The sequence below is a fragment of the Oncorhynchus clarkii genome, chromosome 33 (assembly GCF_045791955.1).
Source record: "Oncorhynchus clarkii lewisi isolate Uvic-CL-2024 chromosome 33, UVic_Ocla_1.0, whole genome shotgun sequence".
NCBI lineage: Eukaryota > Metazoa > Chordata > Actinopteri > Salmoniformes > Salmonidae > Oncorhynchus > Oncorhynchus clarkii.
Genome location: NC_092179.1, coordinates 7,612,219 through 7,618,449, shown reverse-complemented (window position 1 = coordinate 7,618,449; position 6,231 = coordinate 7,612,219).

The following is a 6,231-nucleotide window of genomic DNA, read 5'->3' as shown; positions in this document are numbered from 1 at the left end:
TCTCTCTCGGTCCCTCTCTCTCTCTCTCGGTCCCCTCTCTCTCTCTCTCGGTCCCTCTCTCTCTCTCGGTCCCTCCCTCTCTCTCGGTCCCTCTCTCTCTCTCTCGGTCCCTCTCTCTCTCTCTCGGTCCCTCTCTCTCTCTCTCGGTCCCTCTCTCTCTCTCTCGGTCCTCTCTCTCTCTCTCTCGGTCCCTCTCTCTCTCTCGGTCCCTCGACCTCTCTCGTCCCTCTCTCTCTCTCTCGGTCCCTCCTCTCTCTCTCTCTCGGTCCCTCTCTCTCTCTCGGTCCCTCCCTCTCTCTCGGTCCCTCTCTCTCTCTCTCTCTCGGTCCCTCTCTCTCTCTCTCGGTCCCTCTCTCTCTCTCTCGGTCCCTCTCCCTCTCTCTCGGTCTCTCTCTCTCTCTCGGTCCCTCTCTCTCTCTCTCTCGGTCCCTCTCTCTCTCTCGGTCCCTCCCTCTCTCTCTCTCTCGGTCCCTCTCTCTCTCTCTCGGTCCCTCTCTCTCTCTCTCGGTCCCCTCTCTCTCTCTCGGTCCCTCTCTCTCTCTCTCGGTCCCTCTCTCTCTCTCTCGGTCCCTCTCTCTCTCTCTCGGTCCCTCTCTCTCTCTCGGTCTCTCTCTCTCTCTCTCTCTCTCTCTTGGTCTCTCTCTCTCTCTCTTGGTCTCTCTCTCGGTCTCTCTCTCGGTTTCTCTCGGTCTCTCTCTCGGTCTCTCTCTCTCAAGCAATAGCTGTCTTCTTCTACAAGTGAGAGAAACAAACAACACTGGTGATTTAGTTTACTGTGGTTGACTCAGTGCCCTTGTGTGGTCCATAAGTGGACGCCTACCTGCTGTGCGAACCTGAGCGTGTAAGTGCGTGAGTATGTACCTAAGTGTGTACCTGCTGCTCACCAGTAGTGGTTTCCACGTCTGAAAGGTTTGGTTTTTCTATGCTCTCTGGACATGGTTCTTTAAATGGTTTAGAAATAGCCCAGACAAAACATCTTCCATCAGCCCCCCACACTGAGAAAACACAGGGATTATGTGTGGAGGTGTGTTAACTCTTTACCAAATCTCTCCTCTCTCCTCAAGACAAGTTCACAAAATGCTTCACGTTCTCATTTCAGAAGCTATTACCAACCTGACAGTATGTTATAAAGGCTAATCAGCTTCAGAGGTCTACAATCGGAGCTTTCAAACACTTAGAAAGTGGTTTAAAGTATCAAAGAACCATAGGGTCTTGTCTTCAAATAAGAGCTGGTCCCTTTGTTAAGGCTAAGCTATTAAAAGGCAGAACAAAAAGATGAACATCTTAGTCCTGTCATCTATAATCGTTCACTAAAATAGACTGGTGATATTCTTCTCGTCCCACTCTCCTACCATTCTTCTCTCTGGTCTGTCCACTAACTCCCACACACACACCTACATCCCTAGACGCTTTCCAACTCTCCTAACGAGTAAGGAGTGGAGTACGGTTGGTGTGTAGACACGGTTCTACCTACCTATGCTTATGTATTTATGTCATTTAACCTTTATTTACCCAGACAAGTCCGTCGAGAACCAATACTCATTCACCTAACATTGCATAACAGTGAACAGGACCACATACAATACCACGGAAAATACACGAAACACACTGTACAGAGGAAAGGTACAGAGTCATCAAATACACAACAATAAGAAATATACAGTGGGTCAGAGCAGAAAAGTCCAAGGCAACACGGCAGACTTAATGATCCTCAGATAGCATTTCCGTGAAATATGTTTTTGAAAGGGTGTAGTGGGACGAACGTATCAAGTCTGAGGGTCTTTCGCGGCTCGTTCCAGTCGTTGGCGGCGGGAAGCTGGAAGAAATGGCGGCCGAAAGGAAGTGAAGGCCTTGGGAATGAGTGAACACAGGTTGCTAACGTTAGGACTTGCCCATGAGGGACTTAAACTGGTACGTTTTGGGACGTTTTGTACGTAACGAGGGCCAGTTGACCAGGGTGTAAAGGTCACAGTGACGAATGTGGCAGGGGACACTGGTAACAAAGCAGATAGCAGTGTGATAAATTACATCTAGTTTATTGAGGGACGTGTTGGGGGGCAAGCCTGTAAACTAGATCGCCATCGACCAGGATTGCCAGGATGGTCATTTCGGTCTAAATGTCTGTGTCTTTGGCTGTTAGACTCCCCTCTGTCCCGTGTAATCACCACACAATAGTATAAGTAGAGCCAAAATACGAATAGGTTGAACAGAATGTTGAGCAGAGTTAGATGCCAGGTGTACTGTGGGTTGTAAGGTTGTGTCGTCAACCCTCCTCTTGATCCTTGGAAGTACAGGAGGCCATAAGGTGACTGTCTAACTATTGGCGGCAGTAGGGTCTTTCTCCCGGTTGCCATGGTGAGCTCTGAGCAGAATGAAGATGAAAAGCGCGAGGGGAACAGTAATCAGATTGTCTCCGGCAGTCTGCCTCTGGATTCATCTTCTCCTGCTAGTCTAGAACACACGCAGGCATGCGCCCCGCACCTCCAAAACTCAGCGCCACATTAATCACCATCCAGCCCCAGTCACATCTCATTCCACCAGAGCCAGGGAGAGGCAGCCACCACTCTGCTCTAAGCCCAGATTCAGGCACTTCAACTGGGACACACTCAGTAGTCCTCCACCACCCACCCACCATTTCTTCTTTACACTAGATATTGTTTGTTACACCCAGAGCTCCCAAATGAGAAAGCATTTGGGGCTAAAAGCATAATGATTTTGTCTACGGGAATCACAGTGACTTTCTCTGTTGGATTCACTTTGTAAAATAGTAAAGCTCAACAACAAGGTTCTCTCTCTCCCTCTCTTCCTCTCCCTTGCTCTTCTCTCTTCTCTGGTTCTCTCTTCCTCTCATCCCTCTCCTCTCTGTTGCTGTTTGTCATCTTCGCTGCAGGCAGCTAAGAGCAGCTTAGCGCGTCGCGGTCATAACACCGCTACGAAAGCAATTCATAATTACAAAATGGTTTATAATTACGCTGTGGTCACGGGTTGTTAGCTGACTCCGTATGCGTACTGCATTGTGCACCAACCTCATGTGGTTTTATCTATTAAACCCTCACTCCGTCTCCCTCTCTCTCCACCTCCATCTCTCTCTGTCTCTCTCAAATTCACATTGCTTTATTGGCATGAATTGCAATTTGTAGATATTGCCAAAGCAGTGTAGTGGTACAGCATTTCAGTAAATATAGTAGAATGCAATGAGAATAATGACAGTTAATTTCAGTAGTAATAATAGTAGTACATAAAATCATGTATACAAGTACGACACTACTGCTGTTGTATTTCGTAATCTTCGTTCAATAAATGTAATTAAATAAAAAATAAGATTGTAAATGGCAGTTGCATTTCACTGCGTTGTACCACTCCATTTTAGGAGTGTGTTGGGGGACTTAATAAACTGTTGGGTAACTACAGTACCCCTCTCTTTCCCCACACACAAGCGCACGCACACACGCACACACACACACAACATACAAGCACACGCACACACACACACACACACAACGTTCACTCAGACGTACCCGACAAATTAATCTCCCAGCTCCCAGATATGCCATTCCATATTTATTTTCGCTCCAGTCTGCCCCAGTACTTTAGTGACACCTACCACATGAGTGTAAAGAGAACATCTGGTGGCCTTCTGGCTGTGATAGTGGAGGGTGAAGGTATATGTGGGACCCTATTCCTTACATAGTGCACTACTTTTGACTAAAGCCCTATGGGCCCAGGGCTCTGGTCAAAAGTAGTGTACTACATAGGGAATAGGGTGCCATTTGGGAATTAGCCAGTGTGTTTGTCCCCCAACGATATTCACTACACACCAACTGTTCTCCACATTGGAGAAACAGATCCTCTCTTGCCCTCCTCCCTCACTACTCCTCCCCTCCCCTCTTTTTTTCCTCATCCTCCCCTCCTATACTCTCCTCCACTCATCGTTACCAGGTCAAGGTTTTAGCTGACTCACCTGTTCTCCTAATGGGCCTGGGCACCTGCAGCGGAGCAGAAATACGTCTGTAGTCATCACTACTGTACATGTACATTGCCATCAATAGCCCTCATGTTTTCAGTATGAAGCTCCTTCCAATCCTAGTGGACCCTAGTTGGAAACACAAGAGAAAGGACCATGCAAAATATAGGTCTAGGCATGTATACAGTCCCTAAAGAGAGCCTATCATTGTTGAAATGGAAGTTTAAAATCTACTTGCTGTGAATGTACACAGACAGCTACTTCGTAAAGCATGCAGTGTATGTTGCTTCTGACGTCTGTCTCTACACTGTAACGGAAAACAGTCATTTATTTGGTAATTTTACGTATTAGCAACAGTAAAAAAACATACTGCAATACACTGTGAATGATGGTGCTTTGGAATAGTACTCCATTCGAATACAGCACCGTATTAATGAATTCATTCATTCTGATTACTGTAGCATTTACTTTATTTTTTATTTTTTACAGTGTAATACATGCCATGTTACAGTATTGTACTGTAACATTAAATACAGAATTTTACTTACCACCGAGCATGTAAATTATTGTCATGGTGTGTGTGTGTGTGTGTTCCTTGATGTGTGTGGTTGAATGCACTGTATCATCGGTTGCTTGAGTTGGTGAGGCTGATGATAGACCATCGGAACATCAAATAATTGGCATATATTTTACTCTTACAGAACTTCCACATGGGCAAGGATATTGGACATTTTATCAAAGCTTATTGGAGAATGACTTGTTTTTAACTAGGACAGAATTATTTCGAACTTTTTCCGGACATAATATAGGTACAGCAGATCCCCCTTATTGTATGAGACACTTTTGAATGTGCCTTTAGAGGCCATGCAATTCAATACTTATCTTTAAAACAAAAGCAATTGAGGTCAAAATGATTCATATTATTAACAAAGGAAATAGAGGGACTAACAGTACAGATAGACAGCAATACAAACTGTACCATAGAGGCAGAGAATAAATCAGGAAGGAAAAACAAAAAGAAATGTAGGAACTTATTCAAGAAATATATATAATATGTTATAAAACTGGATGGAATAGGGGGTAAAATGCACCAAATACTTTATCTTTAGAATAGAAATGCTACCAAAAATAATTTATTGTAACTTTTTTTTAGAAATGGAGTCACCCATGGTTCACCAAACTATAACTCCGTTCACCAAACTATAACTCCGTTCACCAAACTATAACTCCGTTCACCAAACTATAACTCCGTTCACCAAACTATAACTCCGTTCACCAAACTATAACTCCGTTCACCAAACTATAACTCCGTTCACCAAACTATAACTCCGTTCACCAAACTATATGAAAGAGGAAGCAAAGTAGTTTAAGCATGTTTTAGTGTCAGTCTCTTCCATCTCCACTAACCAAAGTCAATTTTAAGGATGTTTTTTTCTATTAATAATGTCAAATGAACAGCTGTCCAGAAAGACTGATGTGAAGAGCAAATTACAGATGAGGAACTTATTGATGCAGTTAAAGTGCGGGAAAACTCCAGGGCTAGGTGACATACCAGTTTAGGTTTTACCTAACTTTTTTTTTTATGTACTCAGAGGACTGTTATTAGCATGTTTTTAACCACTCCTATAAACATGTTTGATTATCAGATACAACAAGGTCTGATTTCATGATTAATTATTAAATACTTATTTTCCACCATAATTTGCAAATAAATTCATTAAAAATCCTACAATTTTCTGGATTTTTTAAAATAATTTTGTCTGTCATAGTTGAAGTGTACCTATGATGCAAATTACAGGCCTCATCTTTTTAAGTGGGAGAACTTGCACAATTGGTGGCTGACTAAATACTTTCTTGCCCCACTGTATATAATGAATATGAATTCGGAGGGCAGAAATGATGAATAATTAAAGCATTAGACCTCTCATTAGACCTCTTCAGTCATACAGAAGTTATACTTAAATCCAAACTGGTTCTCTAGTAGATTTAGAACGTTTCAACCCATGTTCATTAATGGCCTTTTCCCCTTTATTCAGATTACAACTTCTCACCTTTTTTAACTTGAAAATGAAATCTTCACCAAAATATCACTATTTTTAAAACAATCCATAGAAAGTTTAATCCACCAGAAAAGACAACAAATATTACAACAAATATTATGGTTAAACTAAAATATAGTAATTGATCAAAAATAACTACATTTTTGGAAAAAATATTTAAAAACTGTATAAATCTTAAGACTGGTGGAGTTATGTCACACATGCAGC